At 46.5% G+C, this 23,613-nt stretch overlaps 4 non-coding genes across 4 annotated transcripts; 2 read left to right on the top strand and 2 right to left on the bottom strand.

Annotated features, from left to right (window-relative positions):
- Positions 1 to 5,374: 5,374 nt before the first annotated feature.
- Positions 5,375 to 5,447, bottom strand: TRNAV-CAC. Its single transcript has one exon. It is a non-coding gene; the product is annotated as a tRNA-Val (tRNA).
- A 6,112-nt stretch (positions 5,448 to 11,559) lies between these two features.
- On the top strand, positions 11,560 to 11,640 carry TRNAS-CGA. Its single transcript has one exon. It is a non-coding gene; the product is annotated as a tRNA-Ser (tRNA).
- Positions 11,641 to 13,447: 1,807 nt separating this feature from the next.
- On the top strand, positions 13,448 to 13,520 carry TRNAR-ACG. The gene has a single exon. It is a non-coding gene; the product is annotated as a tRNA-Arg (tRNA).
- Positions 13,521 to 22,646: 9,126 nt separating this feature from the next.
- TRNAL-UAA lies at positions 22,647 to 22,729 on the bottom strand. Its single transcript has one exon. It is a non-coding gene; the product is annotated as a tRNA-Leu (tRNA).
- Between the last annotated feature and the right edge of the window lie 884 nt (positions 22,730 to 23,613).

Here is a 23,613-nt window from a genome sequence, read left to right as displayed (position 1 = left end):
AGTGTTAAATACTTGTTTTTTAATTAATTTTTTTTTTATTTTTGAGATCGATGTGGATTCATATACAGTTGTAAGAAATAATACAGAGTGTTCCCAGGTGCCCTTTACCGTTTTTCCCAATGGTAACATCTTGCAAAACAATATTACATGCAGCATGTTGACATTCAAACAGTCAAGATCCAGAATATTTCAACGGCCCAAGGATTCCTCAGATTGCCCTTTTAGAACCACATCCACTTCCTTCCTACCCACGTTCCCTCCTTAACCACTGGCAACCACTAATCTATTCCCCATTTCTATAGTTTTACCGTTTCAAGCATGTTCTATAAATGGAAGCATATAGTATATAGCCTTTGGGAATTTCTTTTCACTCCAAAATTCACTGCAAATTCATGCAGATTCTTCCAGGTATCAGTAGTTGATTCCCTTTTATTGCTGAGTCATTGTATAGATGGTTCATCATTCACTCCTTGAAGGGCATCTGGGTTTTTTCTGGGTTTTGGCTATCATGAATAAAGTTGGTGTGAACATTCACATACAGTCGAAGGAGAGAAAAAATAATTTTCCCTCTAGTCTTTTCAGTTCTTGGCTGAGACCCTCCCACCACCATTATACAAGACAGACTGACAGAAGTAAAAGAAACAGAAGTTTGATAACATATACACCTCTTGCATACATGGGAGAGACCCGGGAAAACTGTGTCACTACCACGTATACAGAAGACGTACGTATCGTAAACTTCTATTCTTTTTCTCTTGCTAATTTGTCCTTTATTGCAGGGAGGTCTCAGCCAAGAATCTAGAAGGGTAGAGGGAAAATTGCTTTTCCTCCCCTACACAGTTATTTCTGTGGACATAAGTCTCCATTTCTCTAGCATGAATGCCAAAGAGAGCCCTTGTTGGTCGCATGGTGATTTTGTATTTAGTTTCTAAAGATTTGCCAGTGTATTTCCAGAGTGGCTGAATTACATTCCCGCTAGCGATTTATGGCGTATTCGTTGGCTGGGGCTGCGGTAAGGGTCATTTCTGTTGTTCTGTCTTCCAGTTCACACACTCTTTCCTCTGTCCCTTCCGTGCTGCTGTTGAGCCCAGGCTCTGAGATCTTTATTTTGGTCACTGAGCTTTTCGAGTCTACAATTTTCATTTTGTACTCCTTTCATTTTTTTTTCCCTGAAGATTTCTATTTTTCATTTGTTTCCGTCATGTTCATAATTGTTCACTGAGGCATTGTCAGGTGGCTGCTTTAAAATCTCTGTCGGATAACCCTGAATCCCTTACATCTTGTTATTGGACTCACTCTGCTGAATGTCTTCTTTTACACAGTTGGAGATTTTTCCAGCTTTTGGTTTGACAAGTGGTTTTTCAACTAATGTCTGGACCTAATGTGCTTTGTGTTGTGAGACTCTGGCTCTTATTTAAACTCTGTTTTAGTTGGCTTTCTCTGCCCCCAAGGGAGGTGGGGGGGGGACATCTGTTCATTACTGCCAGCCGGGCAATCCAGAAGTCCAGGGTCCCCCACTCAGCCTCCACTGACACCAGAGGTAGGGAGCGTCTTATTTCTGCTGGCAGGTGGTGAGAATTCTGGCTCCCATGCGGTCTCCACTGGCCCCGAGATGGATGGAGGCAGGACCCAGTTACCACTGGGCAATGATGAAAGTCCCGTTCTTCACGGGGTTCCTCTATCACCACCCCAGCAGGCAGGGAGAGGGAGAGACACTGCTGGGTGGGGGGTACAAGTCCTGGCTTCCTGCTTGGCCTTTGCTGCCCCAGGCACTGGTAAGACTACAGTGGAATGTGATCTGTGGCTAGAGGTCAGCAGTTATTGTCTACAAGTGTTTTGTCTTGCTAGGCTGTCCCTTTGATGGCCTTTTGGCCGGAGAGGGCAGATTTTGTTAGAATTTTCTGTATGTGCCCACTGGTATTTCAGGCTTCCGGTTTATTTAGCTCCAAGTCTAGGATGCGTGAGACAAAAATAGGGAGCCTGCCATCGTGTCATTCTTCTGGCCCCAGGGTCCCTAGCCAGTCTCCTTCCTTTCTCCACCTTTCAGGTTCTTAGGTTTATTTTATGCATAATGTCCAGGAGGGTTGGTTACACTTAGCAACTACAGGACAGAGATAAGTACATCTTCTTCCCAGAAACTCTGATTAACTTTTATATTATTATTGCTATTAATAGACTACAATAAGATACTTATGTAATTTATATGTAATTCATAACATAGCATATTACTATTTATTTACACTATACATGTATTATGCCTCTATTATCCTACATGGACTTACATGTGTTTGTGTATATCCTGTGATAGCAAACATAAGATTTCTGGAGCAGAGATTGACGTCATTATTATGAACTGCAATAATCCCTTAGTCTTTTCCTCCTCTCCATCAGTGCGCCTTAGATTTTCTAGCTCTTATGTCCCTTTGAGAATATGAATATTCCACGGACCCCCTTCCCAAGCTGCCTTCCACGGAGACCACCAGGGAAGGGCAGCGACTTCCAACCGCCGAAGGAGGGGACAGAGGTTCCTGCGCGCCCCCGCCCCCCCCCCCCCCCCCCGCTCCGCCCGCCAACACCAGAGACGCTGCTGCTCCTTGACTGGCACCTTTGACTGTGAACTGTCTTGTGCTGTTAAAGACACCCCTTATTTGCGTGGACAGGGGGAGCACGACCACCTCTCCAAAGACCACTTGGATCAGGACGCTGCTGTGGAACCTGCAACAGGTGCCGTTTACTGACTCCTGCAAAGTTCAATACTTTAAAATACCGACTGGGATGCTGGTCAGGTTTCTCCAGAAAAACAGACCCAGGAGGACGTTTACATATATAGAAAGAGATTCATTGTAAGGAAATGGCTCACGTGATTGTGGCAGCTGAGAGGGTCCAAAATCTGATAGGGGAGCTGGCAGACCAGAGACCCAGGAAGGGGTTACAGTTGGAGCCCAAAGGCATCTGCTGGCAAACCGGGAAGTTCTGATGTTGCAGATGAAATCCGAAGGCACTGGGTGTCAAAACTCCCTCTCGTCCACTGGAGATCAGCCCTGGTTTCTACTCAAGACTTCACTTGATTTTACAAAACTCCCTTGCATTATAGAGGGCAATCTGCTTTACTCAAAGCCCACCAGTTTAAATGTAAACCCCATCCAAAAGCATCCTCACAGAAACAACCGGAATAATGTTTGACCAAATACGTGGGCACCATGGCCCATTCAAGTTGAAACATAAAAATTAACGATCACAACCAGTAAATAATTTTCATCCTCCCAGATGATGGCCAAACGAAGCCAAGACGCTCAGAGATGCGGCTCTTGGCTTACGTGTTTTTCCTTGAATGAAATACGATTTTTCCCTCCCGGTCTCGGTCATTTTTTGTGTGTGAAAATAGTTCCTCGTCCCCGTCCTATCAAAGATACCCAGTTATTGGATCCACTAGTCAGAATGGCCCACATCACTTGTAACCTCATGATCTGTTGCCCAAATAAAAATTAGGCTTCGTTCATTGATCTGCATATTCAGCTGACAGCACAAATGTAAATTTTGGCAAATTCAGCCAACAAGTTTCTTACCAAAGAAAATGAAAAGGGAACATCTGGGTGGCTCAGTCTTGGTTTTGGCTCAGGTCATGATCTCACGGTTCCTGAGTTCGAGTCCTGCCATCAGGCTCCACGCTGATAGCACGGAGCCTACCTGGAATTCTGTCTCTCCCGCTCTCTCTGCCCTTCATCCACTCTGTCTCTTAAAGTTGTAAAAATTTTAAGAACACAAAAAGATGAGGGGCGCTTGGGTGGCTCAGTGGTTAGGCGTCCGACTTCGGCTTTGGTCATGATCTCTCGGTTTGTGAGTTCGAGCCCCACGTCCAGCTCTGTGCTGACAGCTCGGAGCCTGGCTCCTGCTTTGCATTCTGGATCCTCTCTCTGCCCCTCCCCCACTCATGCTCTGTCTCTGTCTCTCTCTCTCTCTCAAAAACAAATAAACATTAAAAAAATTAAACAACGAAAAGATGATACCTGCTAAATGTCCCTCGCAGCCCGTACACCATGTCTCCTGTTCACAGGGGCGTGGTTTATTCACTATGATAGTGAAGCCTTCATCCATCAGGGTTTTGCCCACTTTTCAGTTTCTCAGAATTTGCAGAAACAATGAGATTTTTTGGCTGTGTAGAAATTTTTGACGTGGAGATGATATGATATGATATGATATGATATGATATGATATGATATGATAGATATGAAAAACCTGATGAGAACCAGCAGGTCAACGCAAACAAGCTGTAAAGTAGGTGGACGCTTTTGGAGAGCTGGAAAGGAATTCCCACCTGTCCAGGAACCTGTGATTGGTATTCAGTAAAATCCCAAGGATTCCAGGCTCGGTTTTATCGAGCGGATATTTAGTTGGATGTCTTCACACTGAGCTGACACAAAGGACAGTGTCATGTGGGCTTGAGAAGAACAGAGCTGCACGTCAAAGTGATTTTTCTTTAACCGGTCTTCACCACTACATCAAAGAAGAGAAGAATGTCCGAAAAGCTGCAGGCAGTTCAGTGAAGTATTATTGGAACAGGAAACAAAGAGTAAAAATCAGAATTATGGGACAGGAAAAAAAAAAAACATGTTGTTAGCTTTTATTAAACATAGATCATCTGCTTAATTTGTCCTATTGTAATCATCTTTTTTAAAAATATTACACGTATGTATCTTATGCATACACAATAACATCGTCTGCACAACTTAAATACCCAATAAGAAGTTTATGTTTCTCTATCAGAGGACAGAAACATTATAAAATTATTGTTACATTTTCTCACATGTATATTTGTTAAGTCCTGCTGTTAACTACCAATTGCCACTTTTAACTGGTCCCATTGTTTTGATTAAATAACAGTATTCAGGTAACAGAGCAGCAAATAGAATAATATAATTTCAAACAAACACTTGTTTTTCATATTTTTATGGTAATGTAACAATACACATGTGTTGAAAGTATTCAGTTTGTATTTCAGGTTTATGTTTGTTCGTTTCCACCTGGCGCGGCTCTGTCCTGGGTCGGCCCTCTAAAGCTGGCCTCGCGGGCACACTCAACTCCAAGTGCTGAGAAGGGACGGGACAAATACTCCGAGCGCGGCAGAGCGCCCTCGGGCTCGGAGAGGGCTCCCGGGGAGAGAACCGGCCGCCAGGTCTGCAGCAGGTGCAGCGCGGGGCGCGCACGACCTTGGACACCCACTCGGCCCCTTCTTACCCGCTTTCCGGGAGTGCTCACCCCCGGGCCGCAGAGGGGAGCGGGCGGCAGGGGCGACCCTTTGGTTTTTATGTTGTTTGTGAAATACAAGGAAGTTGAAATCCCCGAAGTCAAGTCAAGCATATTTTGAGAAAATAGTTGTTTCCGCCCGGTTTCGAACCGGGGACCTTTCGCGTGTGAGGCGAACGTGATAACCACTACACTACGGAAACAGCCATGGGCTGTCTCACGTGTTTGTGCCTCTGACTACACATAATTAAGATTTTTTTTTTTTTTGCCTACATGGGCCTGTCCAGGAAATGTTTGTTGTTATGGTGCATTTCTGTCTCTTCTTTCTATTTATGAAAAAAGAAAACCGCCATAACCAAACAAAGGCTTCACCCAGGACCCCAATTCTTGCATCATCCTGGAGAATTGGGGGGGGGGGGTGAATGAATAAGTTGTTATTTTTTAAAAACTGTTCCTAGTTTTGACATAGAATTGGCATACAGCACCGTATGAATTTAAGGTGTACAGCATAATGATCTGACTTCCACCTATTAAGAAATGATTACAACTGGAGAATTTGATTTCAAGACCACCCCATGCTGTCTACACCTGTTTCTCTGTCCCTGCAATGGGGATGCCTCTCTTGGTGACAGAAAATGACTCTGGGAACCAGGATTGAGCGGCCTGAGCACAGGAGATGGTCAGAAGCCACGGACGCTTCCTGCCCCAGCCTCTTCCTTTGCAGGTGAGTTGAGTAGAAGTAGTCGTGTGGCTTCACCTCGCTACCAGGCTTCTGGGACCCACAAAGGAGGTGAAATGTTTAGGGAACACCATCCCAGGCGCGGAATGCAAATGCAAGAAGTCTTTGTCCTCAAGGAACTCGGAGTCCGTAATAAGTCTTCTTTACAGAGTCATAGAGTCACGATATCTTTGTTGTACTGTCGCTTGCCCAAACTTACAGCTGGTAGAGACAAGCGTCTCTAGGTTATGTCATCTCGCCCTTGGGTCTCACGCTCTATCACAGTTGAACTGGACGCACGCTATTATGCCAACCAAATGGGCAATATTTGGCCACAAAATGTAATGCCACGGTTGCTCTTGATGAGACCATGTTCTCAGCCTGAGAACAAATCTTTCTAAGTTCACTGTTAAAAGCTGAACGGACTCAAATACAAACGAACCGACTCAGGTAAAAGGTAAATGTCTGTCTTGGGGAATGGGTAAGGGTAGGATAGTGAAAAAGGCAAGGAGTAAATTGCATAATAATTTAGTGATACGTGGGTCTGCGTTTGAGTCAGAGATTTTGCTAAAGATTAGAAATATCGAAGACTTGATTTTTTTTTTTTCTGGAATGAAATAAGCTTAGAAGGGGGAACCATCACATCTCTCACCCATATTTAGGGATGTTGTGCCCCGCTTCCAGATTACAATCCCCTGGTAACTGGTAGAAGCTTCCTACCCCAACCTGAAGGTCAGTGTCCTCTTGTCTGAGGTATTCGTAATGGCCTCTCTGAGCTCCTTGTCTTGCTAAGCTCGGCTGATACTCTCCCGGATCTGTCACCACCACCTCTCTCCTTTTCTGAGACCCCAGAGGGTCAAGTACAAAGTGTGACCCATGAGGAGGTGTGGCACACATCAAAATAACTGCATGATTTTCCCAGTTTATATTGCCAGGACCCTGGCAGGTTTGAATGGGAATGGCTCTCGAGTGGACGGGATCAAGGTGGCAGGAAAATAAAGCTGCATCACACAAGCTCACCGACACAGTCTTACTTGGCACAGGTATCCAATTCAGTGTTTTAACTCAAGGGCCTGGGAGCAGCTCCAAATTTTCATTAATTAAAACATCATAATTCATACGTGATTAATGTATGGACCCGAAGGTAGGGTGAACCAACAGAATGAAATTGAAACATCAGTATTTCCTCCGTGTATGGAGAGCAAACCCAAGGCCTAAGAAGATTGAAATTCTAGAAGGAATTTGTCATGGGCTTCTCCGGGGGGAACTAACTTTCACCCCGGTTGTGAGAAGTAAGTTCATGAGGATGAACTCAGGATCCTTGAGTTGTTCTCGGGTGGCTTTTCCTCATAGGCCAGAAATGACAGGGGGGCCTTGCTGACCCTGACCTGGAATCCCCACATGTACCAGAGATGATTGGAGCCCAGGGTGATAGGGGCCAAATGTTGGCAATAAACTGCCAAAGACTGGATGGGTGTTGTCACGAACTCGGTGGTGTCTCCTGAAAATCCACATGTTCTAGCCCTAACCCCTAATGTGCCTGTGTTTGGAAGCAGGCACTTTAAGGCGGTAAATACGGTTAAATGAGGTCATAGGGTGGGGTCCTCATCCAACTGGACTGGTGTCCTTGCTTGAAGACAAAGACACACTGGAAATCTCTCTCCAAGTGTGCACAGAGGAAAGGCCATCTACGGGCCTAGAGGTCCCCCCAGAAAGCAGTCCCGCACGCACGTAGACCTTGGACTTGGTTTGTATGAGCTCCCAGACGGGAGCCGGTTTTGAAGGCAGAGAAGTCCAGTGTCCCTTGAGAAACACCCCTGGCACATAGACAAAAATGTACACTCCTGTTCTTCCTCCGAGCCTTTCCTAAAAGGACCTGTGTCCACTTACCAAAGTGACTGTGCGTTAGGGAAAAGGAAGTGGGATTTTGGGGATTGCTAGAAAATGGCTCCGAGCTTGGCATTGATTCCTAGAGATACAAAGCATCATGGCTGCCCACCGAGCAAGACAGGGACTCAGTGAAGTCTTGCTTCCCATCTGTCTCGCTGTGGGCATGGTGGGTCCCGAAACCTTCCCTGAACCCATTTCCCTAATTCCAGGCGGTAACTTTAATATTACTTCCATGGCTCATGGAGTGAATGCTACGATGGCAGGAAAGGCCAAGTGGAAGCCACTAGAAACTCCTCTAACGATGACAACAGTGAAGCAACAGCAGGGATCACAGAGGGTGCCAACATCGGGGACTAGAAAGCTACAGGGTAGAGACTCCCTCCGTCTCGCTATTCTGTGATTGTATCTGTATCTGTCGTCGTAGAAGAGAGGTCGCTCGTGCAGGGTGACAGAAGCTACTGTCAGTGTCGTCGAGGGGTTGTTCCCATTGCGCGTGCGATTCCAGACGCCATTTCATCCGTGGAGAAATTTAACGCGGGCACCTAGTGTGCAGCCGCGGGCAGGGCTGGTGCTGTGTTCTCTATGCCTGACCGTCGAACCCGCCGGAAGCAGTGGACTTTCCGCTGGTTCAGCCAGCAGCACCCCTGTCTACCCCACCTCAGGGCATATCAACACTCCGATCCCACGGCCTAAGTTAGGCATGGAGACCTTCACCCACATTACCGTGCCGTAAAGTTGAAAGCTGATTCTTGTTTGACACATGGACATTTGGGGCAAATGTATATTTTGCAAACCGACCACAAGGCGAACGGGTGTGCCTTTCCAGAACTGGCTCGGTCTTGTGGGCCTCCTTTGTGTCTCCAACCCAGTCGTGGTCCACTCGGGCTGCTGTAACAGAGGCACCATAGACTGGGTGGCTTAAACGACAAGCATGTACCTCTCGAAGTTCTGGAAGCTGGGAAGTCCCAGCTCAAGGCAGGAGCAGATTCTGAATCTGGTGAAGTTTTCTTCCTGGCTTCCTGGCTCATAGAGGGCAGTCTTTCTCTGTGTCTACACCTTAAAGAATGGGTGAGCGAACTCTCCAGGGTCTCTTTTATTGAGGACCCTACCCTCGTGACCCCATCACCTCCCAAGGCCCCACCCCCAGGTACCATCACCCTGTTGGGGATTAGGGTTCAAGGCACCAATTTGGGAGGAACACGCATAGTCCACAGCAATCCCCTGCACACCCACTTCCTTTTCTGACTTCAAATAGGTTTGGTGCAGAGTAAGTTGATGCGAGCCTCCTGGGCACGGTGGCCAGTGACACGAGGGGTCACAGGTCGGGCTAGAGTCACCATCCACTCCTGGCCGCCTCAGTTTTCTTTCCTTTCTCTTGTGAAAAACATCTTTCTTCCTACATCGTCCAAAGAAGTGATACTGAACCGTGACGCTAAAACTAACGCTGAAACGAGTTACCAAAACATCTTGAGAGGAAGTCATCTGAGTTGACTGCAGGCATTCGGACCCACTGTCCCACAGTGGTCTTGGCTGTCAGCTGAGGACATTTAGAGGCACCACAGGAGCCATCTTCTAAGATTTCTTTCCTTCTCCCCCTTCTTCCTGAAACTGAGAAAGGAAGTTGACTGAGCAGGACTCTGGCAAACTTTAAAATCAAAGATGCTTTAAAGAAAATTATGATAATTTACCAGTACGTTCTCTTCCAACTGTTTCCCAGTTCAGCAGCGTCTACACCCGCTCAGCTTCTCGGGGCTCTGGGCTGGGGAGTCAGTCCAGGAGGAGAGAGAATGAACATCTCCTGGGGGACGTTGAGTTTGACAAGAACACGGCAGGTTCCCGGCGACACCGAGAGTCTGAGAAATTTGGAAATTAAACTCCCGGGGAGGAGACAGGAAGGAAGGGGTGAGCAGTGACAGCTTGTGGATGGGTCCTTTTTAACAAACAGCCTCCTTTCTCTGTTTTTTTTTTTTTTTCTTCAGGGACATCTGAATTCCTTGGCAGAGTAGGACTAGGGGAAAATCAAGATCTAGCTGAGAAAGAACCACAGACATTTCAAAAGACACTTGAATTGTGGCTGGATTCCACCGTGTTCGTCCCAAGACAACTTGAGCCTCCAAAGGGTTCTGCCAAAGGCCCTGAAAATTAAACCAATGAAACTGCCCCGTGGCCAGCCTTGGGTTGGTCCTGGGTCTGTTGCAGAGCTGTGAACTGGTTAAATGGCAAAGCTGGGGACAGAGACTGGAGATTGCCACCACACAGTTCCTCCACCCAGTGCTCTTTGCCACGAGAGGATTTCCCAGTGAAAACCACTCCTGGAAATTACGCTGTAAGGAGAACTGCATGCAGGCCCAGACAGAAAATACTCCTTTCTCTGCAAAAATAAAATGCACGCACACGCACGCACGCACACACACACGCACGCACACGCACCCTACAGATATTTGAAATTGTACTCCCAGACCCAGAGGAGGAAGTTTAAGCTACTTGAACCCTGTGAATTGGGAAAAAATAGTCCAAGGTTGCACCGTGGAGACAGGACTTCTCCACTTCTCCCGGAACACCTAGAGCAAATCAAGACCACTCCCCAGCGGGCCTGGAAACCAGGGTGTGCACTCCAGGCGTCCGTGCCCCTAGGACACTTTCCAGAGCCCTCTTCCCGTGGCCCCAGCCTCCTCAACCGACTTGGAATGGCGATTGGCTCCCTCTGGTGCTCCGGGTGAGGCCTCCCTCAGAGCCCTCGATCGCTGAGTTCCAGAAGGGAAGGCCCACTCACCCTTCCAGAGGAGGCCTCTGGGAAAAACAATTCTGTCCCCCACCTCCTCGTTCGTAGTGTTTTCTTGAGCTCTTCATTTTTTTTAGTAGGTGCGTCAAAGCCTAAAGTGGCCTGTGGGCACCTCCTGCCTCCTGCCCATGAGCCCCTCAAATGACTACTGTCATCCTGAGGGATGTGTTGTGTAAAATCTATGTATGCTCTAACACAAATAGATTTCCAATGGTAACACTGGATGCAGGTTGCTCTGACCGTCGCTTTTATGTTAAAATATGTGTTTGTACATAACGACCCTTCTCGTTTTCTTCGAAATATGCATAGCACTCCACTGTGGAGTTAGGCCATAATTTATCCAAATAAATAATTCTGAACAATTAGGTTTTTCCCAATCTTGTTATTACAATTGATGCCACAGAGAATAAACTTCAGCACAATATGGTCTGTCGTGTGTGCAAGTCTACGGGGTATATTTGTGGAAATGCTGGACCCGAGGGTGTGGGCGTTTGACATGTTGGTAAGATCCCGTCAGATTGCCCTCCGGGCAACAAGGCAGAGTACATTCCATGGAGAGCACGATTAAATAGGAGGTTGGGCATGAATAATACAGCTCCCTAATTCACTTCCTACCAGCTATGAATCCAACCAGGCAATCCATGAAGACTGTAGAAAAAGTCTGAAAATCAAGGATTCTTGCGATGCTGGAAGATCGCCTCCTCTCCAAGAGGTGAGATTTTGCAGCCTGGGGCCTGGCAGGATGGGGGTGAGGTGAAGGCGGCTGGGGGTGCTGAGTGGAGACGCCTGATGCAGGGGCTTGGGCACGGTTTCCTGTCGCGTCCACTCAAAGTAAATAGGCCAAAGGCGCAGAAGCAACCAGACTGCAGCAGTCAGGGCCTTGCACGAATGTGTGTTTCTTTGTAGACAAAGGCCCGCGTGCCAGGCTGTGATGGCCGAGTGGTTAAGGCGTTGGACTCGAAATCCAATGGGGTCTCCCGCGCAGGTTCAAATCCTGCTCACAGCGCTCTGTGGTGCTTTTTCTATCCAAGTTCTAGGATGAAGGATGAAATTCTCACAAAGCAGTCTTCTCAGCTTGTCATCTTATTCCACGAACTGAGAAGTAGGAGGGGAGCGGGGAGCTACCTATCCAGAGGGCTGTGTTGGCTTAGGCACCACTCGGGTGTTTGGGACCCTTACGTCCTGGTCCTCGTCTGAGCCGCGCACCCCTGAATCTCTCCCTGGGTGCGGGCACCGCTTCCACGGACCCGGGAAGCGAAGCCTGAGGTTTAGCGCTCAGAAGGGCCGCTTACTTTGTAGTGAGATTGGAAAATCCGAAGGCAGACCCCAGGGGCAAAGACAAACAGGAGATTTTGTTTTTAAAACTCTTGAATAAAAGTCTTCGTGCTGACAGTAGAGATGTAGGTAAATGTCCTTAAAGAGTTCTCTGGTATTTGAAAAAAACGGAAGGGGAGGGGAGGGGAGGGGAGGGGAGGGAAGTGGAGGGAAGGGGCCGGACCTAACGCAGGCTGGTGGGAAACACAAAGCTCTAGGATCAGAAATATCCATGAGATTTGCAACTACGTGGATGGAACCGGAGGGTATTACGCTAAGTGAAATTAGTCAGAGAAAGACAAAAATCATATGACTTCACTCCTATGAGGACTTTAGAAGACAGAACAGATGAACATAAGGGAAGGGAAACAAAAACAATAGAAAAACAGGGAGGGGGACTAAACAGAAGAGACTCATAAATATGGAGAACAAACTGGGGGTTCCGGGAGGGGTTGTGGGAGGGGAGATGGGCTAAATGGGGAAGGGCCACTAAGGAACCTACTCCTGAAATCATTGTTGCACTAGATGCTAACTAATTTGGATGTGAATTTTTAAAAAAATTTAAAAATAATAAAAAATTTAAAAAAAGAAATATCCATGAGTGTGTGTCATCTGCCCTCTAAAACATCATATAGAAACGAGGAAATCGAAGCAAAGAGAAAGTGACAACTGGGCCAAGGCAATGAACCCAGTGGGCCAGGTGTCTGCATAAAGGCACCCTGAGACCCCGGCGCCCATGCTTCTGGCTCTCAGGGGAGAGAACCACCCTCACTTAGAAATACTTTGGTATTTCCACGTGTCTATTTCGCCTGTATCGAGCCCTTTAATATACCCAGCTGTTTTACGTAATGGTGACTGGTATTCTTTCACTTTACAGCTGTAAACCCAAACTTCGAAGCTTCTGTGTGAATCTGGTTCTGAAAACATTCACCTTTGTTGAATTCTTGCCGGCCTTTGGCCTAATTGGGGAGGGTGGGTGTTTCTGAATGTCTGTTCTCAGCATAGAGTCAGCAAGTATCTCTCCGTCTTGAGTTACAGGTCTTCAGAGGGTGAGGTGGAAACATATGATTCATCACTCAAATAAGGTATTTTATTCCACTTTGTTTTTCACGGTATCAAAATTTTACATCACCTGGCTCGCTACGACTGAGCCACACACAGAGCATCAGTGTTAAGCACGTAAAGAAAACGAGATGGCTGACGGAGCCGTGAACCAGCTGCGTAAACTGACGGAACATTCACAAGTAGAAACAGGCAAGCACGTAGATGGAAAAATGCAAACACCAGTCATCCTGTCACATACGTGATGCTTCGAGGCAGAAAACCGTTTCATACACGCAACTATTTTCAGGGGATACAAGCTAACCACAAAGACCCCGTCAGTCAGCTTTGCCGGAGTCCACAGGTCTTTCTTCAACTCACTTCTGCCTGCATCACGAAGCAACTGCGTGCTCGACGATTCCGATGAATAATGAATAATTGACACACAGCAGCCGAGGGGGCCAGTGGCGCAATGGATAACGCGTCTGACTACGGATCAGAAGATTCTAGGTTCGACTCCTGGCTGGCTCGTACCTCCTCTCTTTTTTCCTCCCTTCTTTTGGTAAGAATGTCTTTCTGTAAGTTCTTCAAGTGGGTAAGAGAAACAGATTTTTAGTCTTTTGGAAGGCACTTGCTCTGGTCTGGCTCTTGAGCTCACGTAGTGCTGCCACGCCACCCAGCCGGGGCTCTCCAACAAGTCTGAATGGATGCTGGAATTGTCTCTCCTCTCAACTTTCCTCTTCACCTGCTTCCTTTTGCTGATACTGAGAGAGCTGACTGAAGGATCTTTGGAAAGACAGCTCGAAGATCAAATAAGGAATATCATTCGACCATAAAAAGGAATGAGGTTCTGGTACATGCTACACCCTGGATGAACCTTGAAGGCATCATGCTAAGTGGGGGGGGGGGGGGGGGGGGGGGGAAGCCAGACACAAAAGGCCCTACTGTATGATTCCATTTCTGTTTAATGTCAAGAACAGGCACATTCAAAGAGCTAGTAGCTGCCAGGAGCTGGGGAACCGGGTGGAAAGGGACAGAATGTGTTTGGGAGTGATGAGTATGTTTTGCAATTAGATAATGGCGATGGTTGCACAAGTCTGCATATACTAAAAACCACTGAACTGTGCACTTTCATGTGAATTTTATGGTATGTGAATTATACCTTAATTTTTAAAAACCAAAGAAGTGTCAAAAAATAAAAATTGGCCAGTATTTTCTTCACTAGGTTGTCCCCCATTTGGGCAAGGGCTCTCCCTCTTCGGGCTCTCTCTCCTGCACACTTTCTGTCCCTCGTCCCCGGCCCGGAGGAAAGAGAAGGGACGTCAACCGGAGACATGTGGAACCGAGAAAGACGCGACCACGGACGAACGAAACCAGAGCCTCCCGTGGACCCTCAGTTCTGCGTTCTCCGCAAAGCTCCCCCCGCCCCGAACACGCACGAAAGCGACTGAGCCTCCTTGTCCCCGCCGCGCCCCGCGAGGTCACCCACGGCGCAGCCGCCTGACCACGGCAGGCTGAGACTCAGGAACTTTGCAGTCGCAAAGGGTCCGGGACGGAAGGGGGCCGGACGAGAGAGAAGGGAGGGAGTCGGGAGACGAGGGGGCGGCGGCCCTGGGCGGGGTCTCCCCGAACAGGTGCGCCTCCCTGAACACGCGCTCCCGCGCTCGACCCCGCAGCCGGGGCAGGGGAGAGGCCGAAGCCCGGGCGGGGAAGGCGCAAACAAGCAACGGGCACCTCGGCTTGCGGATACGCACGGATTTATGTCACAAAAACGCGGTGGCACGGCGTGCGCCGTCGCGGGTGCTGGCGCGGAGAATGACCCTGCCACGCGTCCAGACCTCCTTCGACAGGTACACGGGCCGTCGGGCTGGAAGCGCATTACAAGGCGGGAAGGAGGGACGGATGGTCTAAGGGGTTGGGAGCTTCTAGAGTCGGTGCTCCTCAAAGTTTAGCGCGCCGGAAAGCCACGGAAGGGGGAAAACCCGGCTTTCTGCGTCTCGCTCCCCGGATTCCACGCCGGTTCCTGGGGTGCAGCCCGGGACCCGTCAGTGAGAGGTGCGCGCGCGACCGTCCCGCAGACCACCCCTGCAGTGGCACCTCCTCTACCCGCTCTGTGCAGCCAACACCGACGGGGGACATCCATCCACCAGAGGATGGAAAAAAGAAAAATAGAGCTCCTCCACGGAGATGAAAATCCCCACTTCGGCTTTATTCCGCTGTGCTTTAACCAAGCTAATTACTGTTAAGGGAACCGATCGTTTCCATCCTCAGTTTTCGTTTTCCTCAAGATTTTGTTCTAAACGTGTACCTATCACCAAATACTTTATTTCATGTTGGTGGTGGTGGCTTGTTTTAGAAAGAAGTCTATTTCCACCTCCCCCTCAAACAAACAAAAAGGCCTTTCGTAGAATAATCACACTATTGGGCGTAAAGGAGGAAACAGGCTTTTTCTTTTCTTTTCTCTAACCTGCAGGTTGGGAACTCCTCTTCCCCATAAAAGCATCAGCTGAGATTATTTTGCTGAGAAAAGTTTTTTGTTTTCCCTCAGAATGTTCTAGAGCTGCACTGTCCAAAACAATAGCCATTAGCACATGTTTCTGAAACTTAATTCAAAAAAGAAAGAATGTGCAATTCCTTATTAATGGAATAATGTTTGGGATAAAAACGTTACAATCAATCACACTTGTTTATTTATACTTTTTAAATACGGCTACTTGGAAAATTAAAATTACTTATTACATGGCATTTGTTAACTCCCACACCTTCTTGTGGTTATGGATGTGGTAATATCAGTAAAGTGCCATCACTTTGCCAGAGTTGTGGGGGGTGTCACATTCCAAAGAAATTGGTTTTTACTTCAAAAAATGAATGTGCTCTTCTACAAAAGCAATTTCTAGTGCGTGAAAGTGAAACCTTTTCGTTACTATATTTCTTTACCTGCTTTTCTTTTTCTTTGCAAGAGGGCTGGTTAAAGAGCCTGCTTAGTACACAGATTGTGGATGGCAATTTGGTGAGGTTCTGTCTACAGGCTTCGTCATCTGGAAAATGTTAGTCCTAGTTTTGTTGAAGACCATTTGTAGGATTTATACTTGATGAAACCTGAGTTAATCGATTGCTGTATAATGAGGAAGACAAAGCCTGACGTCTACTGCGTAGATGCAACTTCTGAAGGTGGCAGTAACAGAAGTTTTCAAGGAAGAGCCAGGAAGACTGGGTGGCATGTGTAAAAAGTTCCATGAAAAATCACTCTTCATAGCACATGACTGAACCACCATAAACTGTTACCTGGACAGCGAAAAATTCAGAATTCTCATCTGACGACAATGCTTCTCCCCGATGCAATGAGATTATCAGTGATTTGGTTTGCAATAATTGGATATTTTGTCCTTGATCTATGACTTTACATTTGAGAGCTCGTAATCAGAGCTCCAGCAGTTACTGGAAACCCTTTTTGATTTTGTATGATCCCCACAACTACAATTAATTCTTTTTGTATCCTGGAGTAGTCACCATATGTGATGTCCAATAATTATTTGTTGGGTTTTTTTTTTAATTTTTTTTTTAACGTTTATTTATTTTTGAGACAGAGAGAGACAGAGCATGAATGGGGGAGGGGCAGAGAGAGAGGGAGACACAGAATCTGAAACAGGCTCCAGGCTCTGAGCGGTCAGCACAGAGCCTGAGCGGTCAGCACAGAGCCTGATGCGGGGCTCGAACTCACGGACCGGACCGTGAGATCATGACCTGAGCCGAAGTCGGCCGCTCAACCGACTGAGCCACCCAGGCGCCCCTGTCCAATAATTATTTGTAAATGGATCAGTGAATATCCAATTTCCTTCCTTCACTTTTTTGGAAGTCAGTACAATAGAGCTGGAACAGGCTGAGGGCTGTAGGAACTTCGGGAACCGAAGCAAAACTCTTCCTCCTGCAGTGCCTCTCCAGCGCCCTCTACTGTCAAAATTTCAGTGCCTCTACAAGGAAAAACATTTTAAGGCCCAGATCCCTTTTCAAAAAGCTGTCTAAAAAGACGAATTTGCCAAACATGAACTATTGGTACTTCATCAAGATAAAAAGTTTATGCACAGAGAAAGAAACAATCAGCAAAACTAAAAGGCAGCCTATGGAATGGGAGAAGATATTTCCAAACAACATACTGGGTAAAGGGTTAATATCCAAAATCTATAAAGAACTTATCAAACTCAGCACCCAAAAGCCAAATAATCCAGTGAAGAAATGGGCAGAAGACATGAATAGACACTTTTCCAAAGAGGACATCCGACGGCTAATAGACGTATGAAAAGATGCTCAACATCACTCATCATCAGGGAAATACAAAGCAAACCACGATGAGATACCACTGCACACCTGTCAGAATGGCTAAAACAACAATACAGGAAACAACAGACGTTGGCGAGGATGCGGAGAAACGGGAACCCTCTTGCACTGTTGGTGGGAATGCAAACTGGTGCAGCCACTCTGGAAAACAGTATAGAGTTTCCTCAAGAAACTAAAAATACAATTGCCCTACAATTCAGCAATTGCATTAATAGGTATTTACCCAAAGAATACAAAAATACAGATTCGAAGGGGCACATGCACCCCCATGTTTATAGCAGCACTATCAACAATAGCCAAAGTATGGAAAGAGCCCAAATGTCCGTTGGCTGATGAATGGAATATTACTCAGCGTCAAAAAGAATGAAATCTTGCCATTTGCGATGACATGTATGGAGCTAGAGTGTATTATGCTAAGCAAAATGAGTCAATCAGAGAAAGACAAATACCGTATGATTTCACTCATATGTGGAATTTAAGAAACAAAACAGATGAATAGATGGGAAGTGGTGGGCGGGGGGGGGGGAGAGAAGAGAGGGAAACAAACCATAAAGAGACTCTTAAAGATACAGAACTAACTGAGGGTTGATGGAGGTAGTTGGGGGGTGGGGGATGGGCTGGATGGGTGATGGGTATCAGGAGGGCACCTGTTGTGATGAGCACTGGGCATCGTATGTAAGTGATGAATCATTGACTTCTATTCCGAAAACCAATATGGCACTGCATGTTAACTAAATAAAATTTAAATTAAAAAAAGGAAAAAATAAAAGGAGGAATTTGGGCTGAGAAGTGTGTTAGGGGGAAAAAAACTGTTTTTCTCCTGCGTGTCTCCTTTACAACTTACACAGAACACTTTACATTTGTGGTCACCAAATGTGTGGGCTTTTTCCTCCCACCAAGCAATTCAACACCAGCTGGATGTCTTGGGTGTAACTCAATTCTGACACTCTCTATCTGAAGCTGGTGTCGGATCCCACAGGTTAAGGGTTCAGTCTCATGAGACTGTGCTCACTTTAGATGTCAAAGGTGAGTTGTAGGCCCCAGGTTACCCACAACTCTGTCCAACTTGGCAACAAATTGGAGGGTCCCATGAGCGCCTTCCCATTATTTGCTAGCACAGTTCACAGAGCTCAGGGAAACACTTACACACATCTAGCAGGTTATTAAAGGGTCTGATAAAGGAAACGGTTGGGCAGGCACCTGGAGAGACATGTGGGGTGTGGTCTGAGAGGATCTCAAGCACGGGAGTGCCTGTCCCTGGGGAGCTGGGGGGAGGTCACCCTCCCAGTACACTGAGGTACAAACTCAAGTGAGTTGAGTGAGTTGAGTTCACCAACCTAGAGCTCTCTGAATCTTACACTTCGGTGATTTTTATGGAGGCTTCATCATGTGGATGTGATTGATCACACACCCCATTTTCAGTCCTTTTCCCTTCTTAAGAGAATTGGGGGCAGGGCCGAGCATTCCCAGCTTCTAATCATGGCTTGGTCTTTCTGGTGACCCTCATCCGGGAGCCACCAGGAGCCCAGCCGGAGGCACCTCAGTAGGACCAAAGACACTCCTATCACCCAGGAAATTACAGGAAAGCCATCTCTCTCTAGCCAAATGATCAGGAAGAGAGCAGCTGAGCAAGACAGACAACTTTCAGACAGGAAAACTCTACTCCAGCAACACACCGCAGGAAACACTGTCCCAATACCCCCACCCTCCCGTTCACCATCTGAAAGGACCCAGTGGACAGCTCAGACCCCCACCTTTGACCAGCAAGGAAGGTGGTGTTGGAGAAGGCCAGGTGTAACTTGAGACCTTCACCCTTACTTAGTAGGCAGTATCTAGGCCCATTCCCTCCAATTCCTGCCTGACCAGAAGCTCAGAGCATTTGGTGGAGCTCTTAAAGGGGAAATTCATTTTCGGTTGATATGGCTGGGCCAGTTGGTTGGGAAACTTCCCCGTCAGCGTCCGTAAGCGGGCTGGGCAGATTTTCAGAAACAAACCTTCTAGTGTGCTGCAGGATAGGATAGTCCTGACTATGAATCGGAGCCAAGATAAGATAGAATCCCATTGGTTTGTACCATGGAATACACCTTTCCAATTTGTTGGTGTCTTCCAGGCAGGTGAGCCTCTGTTTTTCTCAATGAAATTCTCCTCCAGATGTCCCGCCACAGTCTGGAGGGGTAGTACCCCCCCCCCATATCTTGAAATTGAGGGAGAGGGTCTGCAGTTCTAAATTCCTTGCAAGTGACATTCAGCCAAATTCTATTCTCACTCTTACTTTCACTGTCTACATATAAATCCCTGCAGCCGCCAATTTTTTAAGTTTAGGAGGTCAGTTTTCACAAGAGAGGTTGTATTTTTATTCAGCTTTTCCCAATTCTGGCTTAAAACAAACCTTTCCTCGTGTATCTCGCCAGTCCTTCTGCCATTTGGTTTTCAAAACTTGGGTGCCACCCTTTACTTTCCTATGATTGTCCTTGTGTGTTTCTGCTGTAAAAAACACCCCCCCTTTCTTTCTTTTTTTAGTGGATTTTTGGATAGAGAGACATCAAATGCTCATTTTTACCACGCCATCATTATAAGTAGATCTATCTCTGACTTACTGTGATTTCTTATCATGCTGGATTCGCAAAAGATCAGTACAATAATATCATAGGCAATGAATAGTATGGCGTCATTTATGTTCAGATTAAAATCCTAGAGGCTCCAGCCCTCACTTAACATGAATAGAGCTGGAAAGACTGTTGCTCCTAATCTAACAACCAAAAATCTAGATCATTTAAAAAAATTATAAGTTTCTGTGAATCCATGAAGAGCTGAGGTCTCAGAGCGACCAGATAGTACGCAATCTAGGGAAAACAGTTGCCTCCAGCAGAGATAGGACATGAGCACTGTCTCACCCAAAAGCAGTGGGATGAAGATGGGGCCTCCAGGCAAGAGGGTCAGAAAAGTCCAGCTAAAATTCATCATTTCGTAGTGAATTGCTGAAACCCAAGTGGGCCAGCAGGGGGCTGGGACCCCTGGGACCAGTGTATTGGATGGGCGGGCGGGGGGGGGGGGGGGGGGGGGCGGGGGGGGGTTGTTACCCACACTTCACCGAGCACTCTCGGGGGCAGGGCAAGAGCGCAGAGAAAGCCTCCGTCAGTAGTCCGGGCTTTTATTTTGGCAACCGCAAAACTCCTAAACACTGACAGAGAAACAGCAAACACGGTTAGAAACTAAAGAAAGCATCAAAGAATAAAAATCTCTGCCCCGGGGGAGCATCAGAAAACCATACTGGGCCCAGAATATTAGAGAATGTCAGCTGCGGGGGGTGGGGGGTGGGGGGCGAGCAGGCTGACTGAGAAAGTCACACCCCAGAGCCCAGGATCACAGAGCACAAGAAGACTGGGGCTCAAGCCTCCCACACGACCCCCTAGACCAGCGAGCGCTAGTTATCAAGAAACAGAAGTGTAGCGCTGGGGGAAGGCAAGAAACCCAAGGAGAGAAGCCCTCTCTGAAACTTGTACAGAGAAGGCATACAGCTGAGGGTAGAGCAAAAACATTGAAAAAGCAAGAAATTAAGCCTCACCCCAAACCCAAAGAAGAGCCAAAAGAATTTGAAGCCGGTTGTGCTCTGATGGAAAATATAGCAATGATAAAATACAAACATATCTCAACTCCTGCTTCAATTTCAACCTGACACATTAATAGCCTAGTAGAAGGGACATATCAGTCTCCAGCTTAGATACTACTAACCTCACTGGCTACAGCCCTAACACTGTGTCCAGCAGCTAGTGAAAAATTATGAGATGCTCATAAAAGCGAGAAGAAACCATTCACTGCCAAGAGAAAAAGCAGCAAAATGAGATTCAGATGTGTCTCACATGATGAAACTGTCAGAAAGGGAATTTCAGGTACCCATGGTTATTATGTTAAAGGCTCCAGTGGAAAAATGGACCACGTACGTTAGCAGATGAGAAATTTCAGTAGATTGTTGGAAACTAAAAGTCAAATACATATGCTAAATATTTTTTTAAAAAACCTACACACAGTAACAGAGATAAAGAATGCCTTTAATGTCTCCCCAGGAGACTCTGGTCTGAGGGGCAGTTGAAGGAAGGTCAGTAGAGTCTACCCAGCCTGAAACACCAAGAAAAAAAGACTGGGAAAAAAAGATCATTAAAGAGTTATTGATTAATGCCAAATAGTCTCATATATTTATTGTTGAAATCCCAGAAGGCAAAGAAAGAGAGAACAAATAGAAAAAAATATTTGAAGAGATAAAGACTGAGTACTTTCCCAAGATAATGAAATTCATCCAACCCCGGCTCCAAGATCAGAGAACCCTAAGCATTTTATATTGGTTGGGGTGGGAGGGACTCTATTTACCTCATAGTCATACTGCTGAAAACAAATAAAAGAGAGAGCTGAAGGCGGTCAAAGAACAAAATACATATTATATATAGCTGAAAAAGATAAAAATTACAGCAGACTTCTCACCAGAAATTAAGTATGCCAGAGGACAAGGGAATGACACTTGAAAGTGATGAGAGACAAAACAAACAAAACCCCAAAAGAACAAAAACTCTTGACCATGAATTCTCTATCACGCAAAAAATATTTTTCAACCATGAAGAAGACATTAAGGTCTGCCCAGACACACAAAATCTGAAGGGCGGATGACCAGCAGACCTGCGCAACAGGAGGCGTCGTGAGAAGGAGGAATTCAGGGAGAAGGAATACGAGCCCAGAGACACAAGAAAGAGTGAATATCCAAGGAGGTGGCTACCCCGTGAAGAAGGTACATAAAAGGAATATTTTTTCCCAATTTGAATCACTCTAAATACGACCGGCTGCATAAAGCAATCGTGCTGATGAGCTGTGGAATGTACGGGAGAGCCAAGGCGTGGGACGGAGAACACACAACAGAGGAGAGAGGAGCCAGGAGCCCGCTGTTGCAAACTCGGAGCCCCTCGAGAAGCAGCATGATGCCATTTGAAAAGTGGACCTGAAAAGTTTCATTGCAGCTGGGTGCAGGAAAGCCCAGGGAAACCAGTCAAGGTTGTCTTCAAAGGCAAACAGTAAGGCCATAATGAAGATAAAATTGAATCACGTAGAGTGCTCCGAAGTGTCAAAGACAGGAAGAAAGATAAAGGAAAGGAACACCTAGAAAACAGGGTAACGAGACAGTGGATTTTAACACCAACATGTCAGCGATGACGTCACATGTAGGTTATCTGAATCCACTGATTAGAGTGTGTCAAGTTGGATAATAGAAACTCAGACCCAGCTGCAATACTGGACCGACTCCCCAGGAGGGAATTTTTATCTCGCATAAAGTATGCATACCGGGAGTGGGGTTCGAACCCACGCGGGCACACGCCCATTGGATCTTAAGTCCAACGCCTTAACCACTCGGCCATCCCGGTGGCACATGCAAACTCTGATGTCAAAATTACTGAATTAGAATTAATTAGAATTGCTACTTCCTGGAAAGTTATGAATATACCTGGGAAATCTGTGACCAGGCTTTAACATGCCGAGAGGAAACAATTCCTTATAATACTTCTTGGGGGTAAAAGAAAACTAATGAAAATGTTTATTTTCAACAACTATTACGTAATCACTAATTTGTACCATACATTACGGCGGGTGTTAGGGAAAGACTGAAATATGCCTGATCTCACGGACCTGCATCAAAATGAGAAATATTATGACATAAAAAACACAGGATGCTACAGGAATACTCATCAGATTCAACTCGCTCTGTCACCACTTATGCTCAAGAGAAGACCCTTCTTTTAGTGGATTTGGAAAGAAAACCAAAGAGAACAGGAATGAGGAGAATGCAGCTGCGTGAACTATGTCTCTAACTCTACAAAGGTGGTATCTGTACTTTTCATTACTCATCAGAGAACACTGTTTTGCCTGCTGAATCTCAGCCCCATTCCGAGCCCATTGGATCTAACTGTCCAGGTGAGGGTTTCAGGTCTGGAACCAGAGAATAGTTAATATTGAGACAACCTACCCTTGGGGTAAGTTTAGAAAACCCTACCGCATACACATGGAGTTTGGAGTTTAATACGTGACATTGGTTCTAATAAAGGAAGTGTTTTAACCGAGAGTTCCAACTCTCCGCTGATGAAGTCTCTTTCCTGAGTACCTACTGTGCGCTAGGCACTGAGCCAGGTGCACGTAATACTAAGTCAGTAAGACACTTCAGGTAGTGGGCTGATTAAGAACTCATTAAAGCAGGTTCCAGATGGGGACTTGGGGGCTTGTCTTGAAAGTTTGTGAAGGCTTCCGGAATCAG

Source organism: Panthera tigris, chromosome B2, assembly GCF_018350195.1.
Source record: "Panthera tigris isolate Pti1 chromosome B2, P.tigris_Pti1_mat1.1, whole genome shotgun sequence".
In the NCBI taxonomy this organism is placed as follows: domain Eukaryota; kingdom Metazoa; phylum Chordata; class Mammalia; order Carnivora; family Felidae; genus Panthera; species Panthera tigris.
The sequence above is the reverse complement of the archived record's forward strand: the minus strand, read 5'-3'. Positions and strand labels throughout refer to the sequence as shown.